An 18671-nucleotide genomic window follows, 5' to 3' on the forward strand; every position below is an offset into this window, starting at 1 on the left:
TCACCAGGTCTAAGGGGACTAGGATACCCCAATCTCCATGGAGAGGGGGAAGGGGAGAGAAAAGAGGAGAGGAGGGGAGGGCATAGGAGTGAAGAGGAGAGGAGCGGAGAGGAGGGATGGAGAGGGGATGAGGGGGAGAATTGAGTAGCTCAGACCATCTGAACTTCCTGTGGGACCTCTGGGACTCAGTGCTGCCAATGGGTCCAGGTGGAGAGTCCTGGGCTCTGGGTCCTGCGAGAGGTGTGGTCCTTGGAAAGGATATGGGCAGGGGGCAGGATAGAAGACATGTGGGGTGGAGGGATATTGGCAGGGACAGAGCCGGGAGCGGGGCTGGAGACATGGTCTCCTGAGGAGCCCAGAGTTTCTCCCACTCCATCCATGCCTTGGTTTCAGATTCAGGGTCACTGGGGCTGAGGTGGATGTGGGGACCCAGCTGGGCCCCTAGAGGAGCCTGAGGGTCCAGAGACAAGTCCTGGGGGTCCCCATGGAGCAATGGGCCTAAAGGGACACGGCAGAGAGCAGAGCATGTGGCCGGCTCACATGGTGTTGGAGAGGGCCCTGGTCACACTCGGGGCGTCTGTGGTCTCTTCTGTGGTGGCCGCTGTCGTGGGCGCGTTGGGGGTTGTGGTGGTTGTTGTGGCCACGGTTGTGGTGGTCGGGGCTAGGGTTGGAGTTGGACAGAGAGACCAGGTCACAGGCGGCTCTGCTCTCACAGAGAGCGCTGAGTCCAGAGAGGGCGGGGGCACCCTGGCTGGAAGGAGCCCAGAGCATTGCAGAAAAGTCCCTCTACCCACCCCCGCCCCCATGACCACATGGGCGTGAGGCCAGGACTCAGCTCCAGGACAGTTCCCCCAGAGTGACTGACGAGGACAGGAGAGGGACCCGGGGAGTATCCAGAGGACCTGGGGACTCGTGACATGGACATGATCACCTACCTGGGCTGATGGTCACTCTGACCTGGAACATCTGATCGGATCTCTCAATCCCGCACCAGTACATGCCCGCGTCACTGTCCATGAGCTGCTCCATGGTCACGGTGAACCTGTACTGACTCTGGTCGTCCCTGATGGTCACCCAGTCCTTCCTCACCACCTCCTCTTGTCCAGAGGTTTTTACCCGGTTCCAACAGCCACTCAGGGTCACCTTTTGGCACCACCACTTCCGTTGCCTCTTATACCAGGGGTCATAGTCACAGGTCACAGTCAAGGAGCCTCCAGCTTGACCGACTACTTCTTTGGGTCCCTTGAGAGCAGCTGAGCCTGGAGACAAATGCATGAGCCTGTCACCTCCCAGTGTGAGCAGCGCCACCACCGGGCATGAGGACTCGCACCATCCCTCCCTGCCTCGGGACACGTGCCTCCCCCAGTCCCCCCTCTATCCTCTCCGGAACCACAGAACCCCATACGGGCCTCAGAGACTCAAGCTCGTGACCCTGAGCAGTGATGGCCCCTGCCCAGTGGCCCAGACCCGCTGCACATGGACACTTCTGCCTGTCCCTTAGCACAGCACTGGGCTGGCGGGGCCCGTGCCCTGTCTCTGAAGGATGAAGGATGGAGGGTGATGGGTGGTGGGTCACGGATGATGCTTTTGCTCTGGTGACAGGAGCACGAGTGGCTACAGCCACACCTCCCTGGGGTTGGTGGCTCTTCCCAGTGGTCATGGTGGTCTTTCCTGGGTTGATGATAAACCGTCTGCATAGACACCCTTGAAGTCCCCCCATGGCTCAGTGCCCGCTGCCCCGTGTGCTGTGGAACCCGCCTCCCCCAGGGCCGGGGTTTCCAGGAACTGATTTGGCCCCCAGGGGAATTCCCTGTGTGTATCACTCCGGGTGTCCCAGCTCCCTCTGTCCATCTTGATGCTGACCCGTCCCTCCCTCATCGCAGGCATTACGGGTGCAGAGGCCTCTCCTCTGAAACTCTTTCTCTCTCTGACAAATCTGAAGATTCAGGGCCGCGGAAAGGCTTCCCTTTCTGGAATGTTCTGAAGACAGCGGGGTCCTGAGATGCCCTGTCAGCCTTGGGCAGCTCTGGGACCAACACCTGGGAGTTTGGGGACCCCACGGAGACAGGCCCCTCCCACACAGCCTCTGTCCCTTTGCAGGATGTGGATTGTGGTTCTAGATTATTCTACTGTGATGGAGTGGCCGGATGCTGGGCATTGTGTGGACCTGTTTGCTGGAAACGAAACCAGAAATGACAACAGTAGCAGAGGTGTGAATGGGTCACTCTGGGCCATGTCCTGGGCATAGAACTGGCCCAGTGCCAAGTCTCCAAATGAACATGTTGCCATCGAGCCTTCCCAGGTAGACTGTTCTGGGCAGAGAACTGGGGAGGTTTCTCGGAATGGGGGTGTGAAAATTCCTCTTTCTGCCTGAAGTTCCAGCAGCTCCGCCACCTCCACTCCCTCCACACAGCTCCAGAGCTGACCCTCATCAAGCTGCCCAGCCCCCACATTGCCCCACAATGAAGCTCCCGGACCTCAGAATTCCACAGCGCTGTCGGCCCGCAGGGTCCCAGAGAGGCTGATGGGAAAGTTGCCCAGAAGCCCCAGCTCAGGGGCCTGATCAGTAACTAGAGGCTCAGTCAGCAGCAACCAGCTGGGCACAGCCTTGGATGGCATCTTTACTAACCCCAGTTTGAGGAGACAATCGCCACAAAGTGACTCCTACCCATCTAAGTTTTGCTCATTCTTCTTCTCTTTGTGTTATGATAAATGATTTGAAGTAAATTTACTCGTGCCCACACGGGGCAGGCTGGGGTGGTGGGTGGGAAACTGGGGGACACTGGTGGAGGGCAGGTCACACTGGTGGTGGGATTGGTGCTGGAACACTGATCCCCAAAACATCTGTATTAGGAACTACTTAGTAAACCATGTGAATATCACTGTCACTGTCATCCCGTTGCTCATCGACTTGTTCGAGCGGGCACCAGTAACGTCTCTCATTGAGAGACTTATTGTTACTGTTTTTGGCATATCCAGTACGCAAGGGGAGCTTGCAAGGCTCTGCCACATGAGCTCGATACTCTTGGTAGCTTGCCGGGCTCTCCGAGAGGGGCAGAGGAATCAAACTCGGGTCGGCCATGTGAAAGGCGAACGCCCAACCGCTGTGCTATCGCTCCAGCCCTAAACCATGTGAGTATAGTAAAAAAAAATTCTTCTTGATCATAATTTTAAAGTTTTATATCATTCTATTTTAAGATTTTAAAAATGAATGGGTCACTATGCATTTGAGGGGACACTCCATCAGTGCTTGCACCCAGCGGTCACACCCTGCTCCAGAACTGTCCCTGAGTGAGCTCAGCCTGTCATTCCCTTCCTCTGTCTTTGTCAAGGTTGGCATTAGAGCTGCTCATTTTGCAGCGTCCTGAAGATGACGTCTGCATAGGCCAGGAGCGCAGATGTCCAGAGAACGGAGGAGTCGTTGTTTCCTTAGACCCTGCAGGATTATCCCAGAGCTCTTGGACAAGCTCCAAGCTCTTCTTGCTGTCGCTCGCCATGGAACCCCGGACCACAGGTCACAGCATGTGCTCTACATAGAGCGACGTCACTGGTCTTGTACAAATTCTTTACTGGGCAAATTCCTTGATTTGGTCAAGATTTTATTGTTCCATATGAATATTAGCATTGAAATGTTTTAGTTGTTGTTGATCCTGGGTATATTCTACTGTTATTGCCTCCCCCAGTGTTATCAATTTTATGGAGTATTGTTATTGTCATTTGGGGATATTGTTTGGGGGCTACACCCAACTGCACTCAGGGATTACTCCTGGCTCTGTGCTCAGGGATCCCTCCTGGTAGGGCTCAGAGAATCACAGGTTGTGTGGAGAGTGAACAGAGCCAAGACTGTTCAAGGCGAGCAACTTACCCGCTGTGATATCTCTCTAGACCTTTCATAGACTATTATTAGCACAAAATTTTGAAAATATAACTCGAATATGGTTTATCCTGAAAACTTCTGACTATTGTAATTATACATTTTTCTACTTGTACTGATCTCCTTTCTGATAAAGGATTTCTTTATTTTTAACCTCTTCATGCATTCAAGTTGTTTTCAGATTCAGTTGGTACTATTGTCTCTTATTATCTAAATTATTAATTTCTCTCACATTTAAATTGATTCCTTTTATTTCTGTGAGAATATCTCTTGGGACCAGAGTGACAGGAGAGTTGGGAGGGCATTTTCCTTGCATGCAGCCCACCTGGGTTCGACCCCCAGCATTCCATCGGTCCCCCAACACTGCCAATAGTAATCCCTGAGTGCAGAGGCAGGAGTAAAACCTGAGCATTGCTGGGTGAAACCCAGAATGAAAAAAACAACAGAGAGAATATCTCCTATCTCTTCCCAAATGAAATCTGATAATTTCTTTCTGGATTCAATGAAGCATGGTTAAGGCTAAGAATTTGCTCTTTGGGACCCCGAGTGACAGTACAGTGGAGAGTGTGTTTACCTTCATGCGGCCAACCCAGGTTCATATTCCACATCCCATATGGCCCCGAGCACTGCCATGTGTGATTCCTGAGTACAGAACCAGGAGTAACCCCTGAGCATCGCTCCGTGTGCCTCCCTTAACCCCCCCCCAAAAAAAAAAAAGATTTGCTCCTTTGGGCCAGAATAATAGTGCTTCAGGCTGGGTGCTTGCTTTGCACATGGCTGGCCTGGGTTTTGATTTGTGGCATCCTGTATCCCCACCAGGAGTGATCCCAGAGCACAGAGTTAAGAGTAAGCCCAGAAGGGCCAGAGTGATAGTAGAGCAGAAAGGGCTTTGCCTTACATGAGGTCACGTGGGATCAATCCCTGGCTCCCCATATGGTCCACTGAGCATTGCCAGTAGTAATTCCTGGGTACAGAGCCAGGACTAAACCCTGAGCATTGCCGGGTCTGACCCCAAGAGTCAAGAATAAATAAATAGATAAATTATTTTTAAAATAGAAAGGATTATCCCTGAGCACATCCAGGTATGGCCAGAGATCAAATAAACAAAAAGCAAAAATCAAAAAAGAATATTTTCCCCACAATTAAAAATGAGATATCTTTTGCAAAGCACCCAGCACTGCTCAGGGCTTACTCCTGGCTCTGTGCTCAGGATTCAGCCTGGTGGTGCCGGGAACATATGGGATGCCAGGGACCAAACCAGTGTTGGCGTTGCACAAGGAAAGCACCCTACATGCCATACTCTTTCTTCAGACCCTATAATAGAGGAATTGTAAAGTTGCTGACTCATGTGCTAATTTTATTTAACAAGAATTTATTTTTGAACTCTGCTTTCACTTTTTCTTTTTGCCTTTTGGGTCACACCCAGCGATGCTCAGGGGTTACTCCAGGCTCTGCACTCAGGAATCACTCCTGGCGGTGCTCAGGGGACCTTGTGGGATGCTGGGAATTGAACCCGGATCAGCCACGTGCAAGGCAAACGCCCTACCCGCTGTGCTATTGCTTCAGCCCCTCAGCTTTCAGTTTTACACAGCAGTTTGAATATGCAGTAATTCCTTCCTCCCTCCCTCCCTCCCTTCCTTCCTCCCTCTCATTCTTCTTTTTTCTTTCCATCTTTCTCATTCCTTTTCTTTATGAGCCAAACATTAGTCCCAGGACCTGAGATATTCAAGGCAAGTACTCTATCACTAAGCCACATCCTCAAATCTCTGTGTTTTTATTTAAGAAATAAGAGTCTCTATCTACAGAATGGGAAAGGATATTTACACAATACCCATCAGATAAGGGGTTGATATCAATGGTATATAAAGCACTGGTTGAACTCTACAAGAAGAAAACATCCAACCCCATCAAAAAATGGGGCGAAGAAATGAACAGAAAATTTTCCAAGGAAGAGATATGAATGGCCAAAAGGCACATGAAAAAGTGCTCTGCAGCACTAATCATCAGAGAGATGCAGATCAAAAGGACCATGAGATACCACCTCATACCACAGAGACTAGCACACATCCAAAAGAACAAAAACAACCGCTGTTGGAGAGGATGTGGGAAGAAAGGGACCCTTCTACACTGCTGGTGGGAATGCCGGCTAGTTCAGCCCTTTTCGAAAACAATATGGACGATTCTCAAAAACTAGAGGTTGAGCTCCCATTTGACCCAGCAATACCACTGCTGGGAATATATCCCAGAGGAACAAAAAATTATAGTCGAAATGACATCTGCACTTATATTTTCATCTCAGCACTGTTTACAATAGCCAGAATCTGGAAAAAACCTGAGTGCCCTAGAACAGATGACTGGTTGAAGAAACTTTGGTACATCTATACAATGGAATACTATGCAGCTGTTAGAAAAAATGAGGTCATGAAGTTTGCATATAAGTGGATCAGCATGGAAAGTATCATGCTAAGTGAAATGAGTCAGAAAGAGAGAGACAGACATAGAAAGATTGCACTCATCTGTGGAATATAGAATAATAGACTAGGAGTCTAATACCCCAGAATAGTAGAAATAAGTACTAGGAGGTTGACTCCATGGCTTGGAGGCTGGTCTCTCATTCTAGGCAACTCAGAGAAGGGAACACCAAGTAAATTGTGGTCGGAGGTTATGCTGAGGAGGAGTGACGCATGCCGAATGTAGACTAGAGACTGAACACAATGGCCGCTCAACACCTTTATTGCAAACCACAACACCTAATCAGAGAGAGAGAACAAAAGGGAATACCCTACCATAGTGGCAGTTTGGGGTGGGGGGAGACGGGACTGGGGAGGGTGGGAGGGACCCTAAGTTTACTGGTGGTGGAGAATGGGCACTGGTGAAGGGATGGGTTCTCGAACTTTGTGTGGAAGAAACATGAGCATAATAATGTATAAATCTGTATCTGTACCCTCACGGTGATTCACTAATTTTAAAAAATTAATTAATTAAAAAATCAATAATAACAGGGAGGAATTCATTTATCAACAAACAAAAATAAATAATAATTTACCAAAAAAAGAAATAGGAGTCTCAATACTTCTATATTGTCTATATTTTATATTATCCAATTATGTCATCTATAAGGGAGCTCAAATTAAAATAATTTCAGATCATTTTTATTTCCTGTGAATAATTTCCAGGTGCATTCTTATTTTTGATATTTAGTTCAATATTTTCATGAAATTTTAACTAGAATTAAATATAACATGAGAGCACAATTGCCACAATGCTCACGGCCAATCTCTATAGGCTCAGAGGAGCCTCATCCATGAGAGAAACTGCTGAAAAACCAGTCATGTGGGTTTTGTGACAGAAATCTCCAGGCTTGCACAGAGTCAGGATTGGGTGACCTCCCCCATCTCCATGTTCTGGAAGTCATGCCCACAAATTGCCTCTGGCTCCATATAAGCTCATTAACACCCTGACCTAGTGGCTCACAAATGAACCTCCAAAGAGGAGGAGAGCAACATGCTGCAGAGATGCCTCCAGACCCAAAGTCACCATCCAGTGAAACATTTAACTCTAGCTGTATCACCCTAGTGAAAATCTTAGAATTCTCAAGTGTGGGCTGCATTCATGGCCCCTGTGACATCTCAAACTCCACACCACTGATTTTCCAAGAGTAGCACACCATATTTGATGGGGTGTTAAGTAGAAGACAACAAGTCTTGATTGCAAAAATTATATATATATATATTAGAATGCAAGACTCAACCTGTGACAACATGTTAGTAATCTCTTATAGAAGGACTCAATGGCTCCAAGGTGAAACACAACAGTCTTCCCACACACTTTCGTCTAAGGAAACTTTTTTGGGTCATTGTTAGTGGATTATTCATAGCAAGGAATACAAAATAAATTATTTAGGTCCTGCTTTGGGGACAGGCTTTGAATGTTGGGGCAAGAAAAATTCTAAATAGAGTTGTGGGAAGGTGTAATGGTGGTGGAATTGGTGTTGGATTGTTGAATATAATAAACTATTGCGAACAACTATATAGAAAACATTAAATTAAATAAAAAGTAACATTGGGATATATTAATACAAAAGTGAAAATGCAAAGAATGGAGAAGAGCATATGGATGAATAAAAAAAGAATATTTTTTCTCCTGATAAAGGATGAATGATGAAATAATATTAAAATTGGAATTTTCCAACAAACCAAAGCCATAGCCATACTCCAGGCAGAGTCCACACCTCAGCACTGACCCACATAGAGACATTTTTCACTCAAACTTTACTTAAAAACTGTGGTTTTCAGAGCGGCTCATGAAGAGTGGTTCCAGGCATTCAATATTCCAACATCAACCCCACCACCACTGTCACCTTCACTCCACCATTGTCTGCATTTTCCCAACCACCCCCCAAGCATTTATCCACAGCAGGCCCACAGTCATTCATTTTATATTGCTTGTTACCCACAAATGACTCACAAAAGGATGAAAAAATATTCTCTTAGAAGAAAATTAGTGAAAACTTTTGTATCACACCATGCAGATATTAAGTCCTAGTCTGAGGGTCTATTAAAATGTTTTTACAGCTTAAGCTCCAGTGTTAATGCTTTTTCTAGTTGAGATTGGTTGGTTCTCATGCTCTCCCATCCCATCTGTGTGCTCCTGCTGGAGTGTCACTGTTGTAGGGTCTGGAGTTGTCATGAGGCCTTGAATGGGGCCGCTCACCCAGAAAAAATCCAGTTTTTAATTAGTCGGTCCAGACGGAGTGAACTTTTTGAATGCTGAGCTCACCTGGCATCGGGGTGAGAATTGAGCATAGCTGCTGAGACTTCTGGAAGTACAGGGAGGTGTGTGTGGGTCGACCATCCCAACTGTGAGGAGGCCTAGAGCTCTCAGCTCTCAGAACCCGAGAATTTTTCTGGGTGAAGGTCACCTCACAGAGTCGTAACCTGCCCAGAAACTAAGGTACCCAGGTCCCTGGGACTGACATCTCAGGCCTTCTCTGAACATGAATGGGCGACCCCCCCACCCATGTTCTTTTGGAAGATCCGACAGTCACACCCATGAGCCACCCCAGCCGTTCCCAGCCCTCGGCCCTCCCGCCTGCCCCACCTGCTCCCGGTGCCCAGTGCAGGCTCCCTGACTGTCCAGCACTTTCCCAGCTCTCTTTCCTGCACCCCGTCTCCTTCTTCCAGGGCACCTGCCACCCTCTGGGGACAGAGAGACTGGAGGAGTGGACGTTGGTCTCTGTGCTGTCTCCACTGCTCCCCCTGACCTGACCTGGGGTTCCTCACTGTCCACCTGGCCACCCACTGGGGGTCAGGAGCTCTGCCCGAGAGGATTGTGCAGCCCCTGCAGCTCACCCTTTCTGGGTCCACTGCACTCAGACCGGTCTCCCTCCTTAAGACCTAGACACTCCAAAAAATTGGAGTGAGCGCAGCGGCACCCGGGGCAGGGTTCCTTCTCCCAGGCCAGGCCCAAACTCACCTGAGAGGCTACAGAGGATGAGGAGTAGGAGCTCGAGCGGCAGCATTCTCTCACCTGGAGCTGGGTGTGGACACAGCCCGCGGCACACGTGGAGTCCCTCACCTCCCTCCTTCTGCTCTCTCTCTTCCTCACTATCGCGTGCTTCCTCCTTCAGCCACTCTCGGCCCCTGAAGTGTCAGAGCAGGTGGCTGGGGCGGGGGTGGGGAAGGAGCAAGGCCAGACCAGGAACCGCTTTTCAGAAACGGTCCCTATGGAGCTTTGATGGCTCTAGGAATGAGAACTCGGGGCTCGTCCTGGGGCTGGGGAATTCGCAGACCCTCCTTTTTGTTCAGTTGTCCCTGCTGGGGGCTGGGGATCCTGCCATGGTGGACCCTGACACAGTTTCCAACACTGGGTTTCAGGGAAGCCCCTGTTTGGTTTTGGTTTCTGTATTTTCTTTGCTTTTGGCCACACCTGGCAGTGCTCAGGCCGATTCTTTGCTCTGAGCCCAGGAATCACTTCTGGTGGGCTCAGGGGACCATGTGGTTTACCAGGGATTGATTAATGGTTAGCCACATGGAAGGCAAGCAGCCCACTTGCTGGACTATCGCTCTGGTGCATGGGAGCCAATGTTTAGGGTCTAGGCAGTCATAGTGTAACAACGTGGATACCTGCCGACGAGTGGAATGAGGAGCTCTGGTGTCAAATGCCCACTGCAGGGAAGGGGCTCCCAGGAAGGGATTCCCAGCCAGGGCAATGGCCATGGGTGGGCTGTCCGTGTTGGGAATATGCCCAACAGGCCCATATCAGGGAAAATCCATTCTCTGTGTTCTGAATCCTCCCAAAACTAGTCGGGGTCCTTCCTGGAGAGGTGGCAGTGTTCTCGTGGCACCCCCATTCCCCTTTGCCCCCCATACTGTCTGCTGTTGCAGGTAGGGCCTTAACTCTCCCACACCCCTGGTGGGGCACAGTGGGCCACCTGGAACGTGTTTTTCTCCTGTTTGGCCCCAAGCACGAGTCCCCAGTCTGTACCCTATTGGGGAACAGAGACCTGGAGAGATGTGAGCCCCTCAGGCCTCAGCAGGAAGAGCGCAGGCGGGTGGGGGGGTTGTGCAGAGACCCGCAGAGCGGCTGTGGGCTGCCCACAGGATGTGGCCAGCAAGTCTGCACTTGGCCCATGTCAGAAATTGCCACGAAGCCTGTCCAGTCCCCATATCCGGGCGGCCACTCACATGGGGATGAAGTGGGGGGGCATCCTGTGTACAGAGAAGCGAGGCTGGGGGCGCAGGGTCCCCTTCTGCTCTTATCGCAGCAGACGGGGGTTGACCTCACCTGAGCTGCTCAGATCCCCTCTTCCAGCCCTGTCCCCCTGGGATTGGACAGGAACAGAGAATGACTGCAGGGCTGGGACAGTGAGACCCTCCCAGAGCTGTGGGCCTGACTCCGATGACCCGTATCTTCACAGGAATCCTTGTCCCTGGGACCCTGACTTGACACAATCCTGCCAGGCAGGGGTCCCTGAGGCTTCTGCCCACACCAGGAAAGAAGGGGTTGGAGGATCCTCTGGCATCAGCTTCATGGTAAGGGCTGCCTGCCAGGCTACGCGGGACACCGGGCTCTTCCGGGTGCAGTAATAAAAAGGGTCTAGGACCCCAGGGTCCGTCAGGGACTTGTGGACAAGGGCCACCTACCATGACAGTGGGCTGCCGGGAAGAGAGGATGGACTGGGGCTTCCAGAACCTTCATGGAAGGCCTGTGTGAGCATGTAAACCAAGGCCAGGATCACTCAGGATAAAGAGGGTGTCATGGGCATGCTGGTAGCAGGAGCTGTGCCCTCAGGGCACCCGCACCCGGGACAATCAACCCCCTCCCAGGCTCTCCTGCTTCCCCATCTCCTGGACCTCCCCCTGGCTGAATATGACTAAAACCCCCTGGATATCAGAGCTGTGTCCACGCAGGCTGCTCAGGGCCGTGTCCAGGGGAGGATTCCAAGAGGCCGAGGCTGGCAGAACATTCTAGATGCAGCCCTTAGCTGGGCCATCGGGGGCCGTCCAGGACCCACCTCCACACCAGCCCTTACCTGCACCCAGCTGAGCAGCAGCTCCTGGCAGGATATTCCTCAACCTGCAGACACAGCCCAGAGCCCTCCTGGGCCCGGCTCTGCCCTGGTCTCTCTCCGCCCCCTGCAGCCTGGCCCTGGGTGCGGGGGCCTTTCTTTCCCTCCAGGCCCTCCAGGACCATCCATTGGAGACTCCTAGTGCTGGGGGTCGATCAAGGGCCACAGCGATGTCTGGGTCCCAGTAAGCACTGGCCCGTGAGGCCTCACTTGGGGATGGGGTGATGCCCTGATGGGGGAGATGGGACAGCGGACGCCCAGGGTGTCCCAGTGAAGAAAGGCAAGGGCTCAGGGTGACGGCTTCCCCTATCAGGGCGATGGCGGGGCCTGGATTCGGGGCCCTGAGAGCTGGTCCCAGAGACCCCAGGCAGGAGCAGGGGAAGATGGAGAGAGTGTCTCAGGGTCCTCAGCCCAGGCCCCCCAGCCCTGAGTGAAGCTCTCCTCACACCTCTAGCCTGTCAGAGGTGCGGAGTGAGTTGTGTGCGCGGGTGTAACCCTCAGGCTCACAGATGCACGGGTGGGGGTGGGGACCCAATTCCCATGCTGGCCTGTAGCCAGAGCCCCCAGGCCGGCTGGCTGGGCCCCAACCCTGGGGAGGGCCTTCAGTCCTGGGCTGTCTCCTGCAGGCCCGGCTCACAGGCTGAGGAGGCTGAGGGGAGGGTAACCCCTGGGCTCCAGACGCCCCTCACCCAGCAGACCCTGGACCCGGCCTTCAGGGAGCAGTGCTTCCACGAAGGGCTCCCAACGCTCCTCATCTTCTCCCTCACCCTGGCCACTGTGTGGGTGGAGGAGTTTGCTAGGTGCTGGCACCCCGGGGCTCACACAGCCACTGTGCCGGTCAGCATTTCCTCGCTGCTTCCTGCCTCGCTTTCCCCAGGTCTCGCTCCTGAAGGGTGCAAAGAACCCAGGTCAGCAGCTCTGGCCCACACTCTGTCACCTCTCCAGCTGCTCTGTCACCTTCCTGACGCCTCGTGCTGCTGACACAGGTGCATCGCATGTCCCCCACTCAGGAAGGCACATCCAGCACCGGGAGGCTGGGCTGAGGGGCAGATGCTGAGGGCCGGGTCTGGGTCTCCACAGGAACCGGTCCCTAGACTACAGGCTGGGAAACAGGTGCTGAGAACTGAGCATCTGGACAGGGTGAGGAGAGGCCGGGGGACACGTCTGAGGGGAACATGTGTGAGGAGCATGTGTCTGAGTGGGTCGCATGTGAGGAGATAGTGAGGCACTGTGTTTGTGTGTGTGTGTGTGGTGTGCGTTTGTTCATGATGTGAGCTGTGTCCCTGGGCATGATCTCAGGAGTTTGCACCTTACTGTGCCATGCAGGTGTGTGATTGTCATATGACACAAAATTATATTTGTGCTATGATTTCAGGTTTGAGTATGGCATGAGGCATGTATGTATGTGGTGTGACTGGAATGTGTGTTTTTCTTATGGTGTGAGATGTGTGTTGTATGACGTGTGTGGTGTCAGGAAGTTGTGGTCTGTGGTGAGGAATGTGCACCTAAGGTGTGGTGTGAGGGGTGTGTGTGTGTGTGTGTGTGTGAGAGAGAGAGAGAGAGAGAGTGAGAGAGATTAATTTTATGTAGTGTCACTGTGTTTCTTTGGCGTGAGGTGTATGAGTCTGGTCTCTGATATAAAGTGTGTCTGTGTCTGCAACATAGTCTGAAGTATGTGCTTCTGTGGCCTGAGGCATATGTATGTGTGGTCCGAGGGTGTGTGTGTCTATGGTCTGAGCTGAAGGTGTGTCTGAGACTTTAACCAATGTCCCTGTGGTGCGAGCTGTGCAGGCTGTGTGAGGTATGTGTGTGTGCGCATGTTTGTGGTGTGAGAGGTGTGTGTGTGTCTGTGGTGTGAGATTGTGTGAGATGTTTCTGTGGTGTGTTTATGGGTGTGTAGTGTGAGGGGTGTGTGCATTAGTGTGTGTCTGAGATAGTATCAGGTGAGTGTTTGGGGTCTTCATCTGCTCTTCCTCTGTGGGGCCCTGAGACAAATATTCAGGAATCTTCATGATTTACGTTTTCTTTTTTTGCTTTTTCATCACACCCGGCGATGCTCAGGGGTTACACCTGGCTCTGCACTCAGGAATCACTCCTGGTGGTGGTTGGGGCATTCTATGGGATGCTGAGGATTGAACCCAGATTGCACGCATGCAAGGCAAATGCCCTCCAGGCTCTACTATAGCTCCGCCCCCAAGATTTACATTCATTATGAAGCCAAAAGAGGGAGCTGGCAGGTGGTCCAATGGGCCAGGCACATGCTCTGCATGCGGGAACCCGGGGGTCAACCTTTACCCAGCTGTACCCATCGCGATGAGGATTGGGGTTCTCAGAGACTCCGTGAGGGAAACCAGGTCTATGGCTGGTGGATCCCTTGGAGTTTATGGAGTAGAAAACGGACAAGCAAGAAATGACTTTACTGAAACACCCACTAGCAGCGTGTTTGCCAGCGCCCCTGACTCTCCCGGAGCCCAGAGCAGCAGTGAGCATGGGGCGGATGAGACGGGGTCCACATGGGGAACAAGCTCTCACACCGAGTCCTGGGGGTCCCAAGGGAGGAGAGTCAGTGCTGCCCATTCCTGGTCTCCCCTGTAGCTTTCTTCTGAGGGGAAAGTTGTATCTTAGTTTTCTAGAAGCAAACTCGCTCCTAGATTTGGAGATTAAAGCCACAGACAGTTTTCAAAGCCCTAGAAACCAGAAGTTCAAATTGGCCACTGGCACCTGCCCACAAGAAGCTGGCAACTTCCGGCAGAGGCCCTGGAGGCCGCAGGTCTCTTCCTGTTTCTGAGGGCTTGGGGCATTTCTCGGCCAAACAAAGATGCGGTTTCCACATGTTGCATTCAGAGGCGCTGGTGTCGGGTCTTGGAGCTCTTCAGGGTCTGCAGCCCTGGTGGAGGGCCCTTGGCAGCCTGGACTGGCTTGTGTGCATGTTTTGTGGGGAACTGTGGGGGCAGAGCTGCTAGGGGGGCCCAGCGGGAGGGAGAGACACTGTTAGCAGCAGAGCCAGAAGGTCCAGGGACTGCAGGCAGCGGGGACGCCTGACGGGGCCTGTTCTGTGGAAACTTTCCTTGGGGGAACATGGAAACAGGCTCTAACGGAAGCTCGTCGTGACTAGTGACCTCCTAGATCTGAGACCAGGCAAACAGCTTGGGGCTGGCACCTAACACATCCCTCAGCGGGTCTTGGGGAAAGGAGGTTCACAGGTTCGAGAGATGGAAGAGGCCTTAAGGCACTTGTTGGCATGCGGCTGACCTGGGTTCAATTCCCGGCATCCCAAGGGAACCCCCGAGCCTTCTTGGAGTGACCCCTGAGCACAGAGCCAGAGGAAGCCCTGAGCACTGCCGGGTGTGGCCACAAAACCAAACCCCAAACTAAGCACTAGGGAAAAAGAGTCTGTTCGGGGCTAAAGGAAGGAGGTGAGACCGCCGGAACAAGGACAAGAACTGGACTCATCTGATTCATTGTCCAGCCCTTTTACTTGGGAGAGTAGCGGGCATTCTCTCTGCATGTTCTGGAAGGCCAGAGGGAGTCAGTTCACAGATGGACGAGAAGGCACAGTTTAGTTGGATTTAACTGAGGGACAGGCTGGGTGGGGGTCACCTTGAGTCCCCCCTTCCACAGAGGCTACTTTCCCGGGTGTTATTTCCCTGGAAGCTGTGGACTTGTTCCGGGGAAAGGCCAGACATTCTCTTCTCTGCGTCCTGCGTGGGGTCTCCTTCTCCTTCACCCCATCTCTGACCACTGCATCTCCTCTCAAGCAGGACCTGGAAATCCTCAGCCACAGGTGGGCAGTGTTTCAGGGAGTGGGGACCGGGCCCTGCAGGGTGGGGACCTCGGCTCTGTCTGTCATCCTGATTTCTGCGGCCCCTCAGTGCTCTGTGATTGGAGGTTCTCTGTCTGTTTCCTAGCACCCCTCTGAGACCTGCTTGCCCTGAAGACGGCCCCCATCAGGACCAGCAGCAGGGGCACCTTTAGGAAGACCGGGAGCAGGAAGTAGACACTGCTTATCAGGGACCTGAGGGGGCATAGTGACAAGAAGTGAGGCCTCTCCCAGGCCCCTCTCCCAAGCTGCTGGGCCCCATCACCTGTGTGAGGGCACCTGAGTGTCCCCCAGGACAGCCCCTGGGTCTTAATCACCCGGGCCCCACTCAGCCCAATGAACCCATCAGGTGGGTGCACTGATGACCTCTGAGCCCCAGAACCCTGTAGTTGGTAGGATGCTCTCTCCTTTGCCAGAGACTCTCATGGAGCCTCCAAGGCTGACCCGGAAGAGGAAGCAGGTCTCAGCTCACCTTTTCTGAGCGATTGGGAGGAGGGAAGCTCAGAATGAGGACATGTGAGGAGGCGACCTGAGGGTTCTGAGGGAAAAGGGATCTCCTCATGGGGTCACCATGTCCAGGCCATGAGTAGGAGGGGCCAGGCCTCTCTGCTCTAGAAGTTTCAGAGGCTGGGCACACCAAGCCTGGACTCTATGCCCAGTCTGGGGAATGGGGTCAGTGGGTGTGGCAAAGGACAGAAGCCCGGGAACTGGACAGTGCCCCATAGCTGCTGACCACCAGGCGTGGGTGATCAGGATGCCCCAATCTCCATGTTGTTCCTGTTGTGGACCAGGTTGACCCCAGTGACCTCAGGACCCTGAGTAACCGTTCCCTCTCCAGGTGCTTCTCTGTTGGTTCCAGTCTGTCTCGTGCTCCCCCCAGAGCTGGACAGGACACAGACCTTGGACAAAGGAGCGATCACAGTACCCAGACACCCATGAGCGCACGGGGGGTTTTCTGTGGGCCCCAGGACACTGAGCAACAGGAAGTGGTGGTCAGCCCAGACTTTGTGGGAGCCTCAAGGGAGGGGGTGGATAAACTCTGGCCTGAACCCGGCTACAAAGTGGCCCTGATGGGCAGTCGGATGTGTGGTCTGCAGCATCTGAGGAGCTTACCCGGCCTTACTGGTGTGACGGGTCTCGTTGGGGGAGCCTGAGTTCTCCTCCAGGGGGTCGGGTCCTGTGGGGGCATTGCTGGAGAAGGTGGCCGTGGTGGTCGGTCCTGTGTTTGCTGTGGACAGACAGACCAGCTGGCACAGACAGGCTTGTTCTCTAGTCTGCCCGTGGTGTCAGGACCTGTGGGCTCAGGGCTGAGGCTAGAAGGGGCGACCAGCCTCACCCCCACCTCCCGGTCCTTCAGCAAGCGGGTGTGCTGGAGTCAGGATCAGGAACTGTTAGCTGCGGGGGGCTCGGGCCGGGATAGGTGAACCCCCGAGTGTCCCACCCTCCCACTGCTGCTTCCTCTGGGTGACACCTCCCAGATTCCTCAGCCCCAGACTGTGCCCTTTCCCCTGAGACTCAGCCCCATGCTGGGCAGGGCCTCCCTTGGGGACACTCTCAGCCACTGCAGGGGAGGCTCAGCGTGGGGTCAGGGCCGAGAGTCTCCGGGGAGCCTCCTTGCTCCAGCCAGCCCCTCCCCCATGTCTCAGGCTTGGGCTCTGCTGCCCGCACAGGGCTCCGCGCCCTGGGAGATTCCGGGATGAAACGGCCGTGCAGAGGCCGATAAGCATCAGGCCCCAGCTCAGCCCCCGCAATACCTCCTGCAGACCCTGGGGAGCCCTGGCCCCCCAACTCTGCAGTATGCTCCCTAGAAGCCCATGTGCAGGGGTTCCAGGAGGGAGTCATTGATGTCCCAGGCAAAGGACCAAGCACCGACCACTGGCAGGTCCTGGGCCCCCTCCCTGGAAGAGGATCCCCATGTCCTTGTGTCCCCGGGAGTTTCCCGGCTCTGGGCCCGGCTAGCCCTAAGCCGGGCAGAGAATGCTGAGCCCAGAGAGGGCGGGGGCACCCAGAGTGGGGGAACCCTTGAGCATCGCAGAGAAACCCCTCCCCCACCCTGTGCCCACATGGCATGAGACCAGGATTCAGACCCAGGACAGTCCCCGCAGAGCGACCGATGATTACAGGAGAGGGGCCTGGGGAGAAGTCCGAGCAGGGTCTGTGGGACTTGTGACAAGGACGCAGTCGCCTACCTGGGCTGATGGTCACTCTGATCAGGAACTTCAGTTTATGTCTCTTTCTCTGAATCCCACACCAGTACCTTCCCGCGTCATTGTCCCTGAGCCGCTCCATGGTCACGGTGAGCCTGTGCTGACTCTGGTCGTCCCTGATGGTCACTCGGTCCTTCCTCACCGCCTCTTCTGTTCCATTGGTTTCTACAGGGTTCCGACAGCCACCGAGGTCCTCCTCTCGGCACCACCACTTCAGGTCCCTCTCATATCCGGCATCATACGCACAGGTCACTGCCAAGGTGCCTCCAGCTTGACCGACAGCTACTACGGGTCCCGTGAGAGCAGCTGAGCCTGGAGACAAATGCACGAGCCTGTCACCTCCCAGCGCCGGCAGCACCACCATGGGCACGTGGACTGCCCCACCCCTCCCCGCCCATACCCACCTGCCCCAGTCCCTTCTGTCCTTCCCGGAACTCTGGACCCCATATGGGCCTCAGAGACTCCAAGACTGTGACTCTGAGCAGTGATGACCCCTGCCTGGCGGCCCCGACCCACTGTACATGGACACTTCAGCCTGTCCCTTAGCAGCCCTGCAGGACTGGGCTCGAACCCCAGTACTGCCAGGGGAGATTCCTGAGGGCAGGTTGGGAGTTTTCCTGAGCATCACCAGGTCTGGCCCCCAGACAAAACAAAACATAACAAAACAAAACAACAAATTCTTCGCTAGGGAAAGTTTCTTGATTATGTCAACATTTACCCATGAATAGTAATATTTTATTCTATTTTATTAATAATTTACAAAAGAAGACATTTTGTTTCTCCTGAGTGAACTACACAGAATGATATCTATTTTATAGAGTATTAATATTGGGGGTCATTTTTTATTACCTAAGTGATTCATTTCTTGCCAGGAGTCATCCCTGAGCTCGAGCCCTGACACTGTGGGGTGGTTCCAAAAACAACAACAACATTTTTGGATTTTTTTTACTTTTAAAAGATATATCTTTCATATAGCATAAAATATTGCTATTTTAAAGCATATTTGGGGACGTCAGACGGGATCAGTAGGAGAGCAACTTGCATTTGTGAGGTTCTGGATTCCATTCCCAGCGCCACAACAGAAAATAAATTTAAAAATTTTTATATTTTAAATGTATGTTTTGATAACTATCAGGATGTTAAACACTGATTCTAGCACCTTTGGATCATCTCAGATGGAAACCTCTCTGTCTTCCTCCT

Source organism: Sorex araneus, chromosome 3, assembly GCF_027595985.1.
Source record: "Sorex araneus isolate mSorAra2 chromosome 3, mSorAra2.pri, whole genome shotgun sequence".
Classification (NCBI taxonomy): domain Eukaryota; kingdom Metazoa; phylum Chordata; class Mammalia; order Eulipotyphla; family Soricidae; genus Sorex; species Sorex araneus.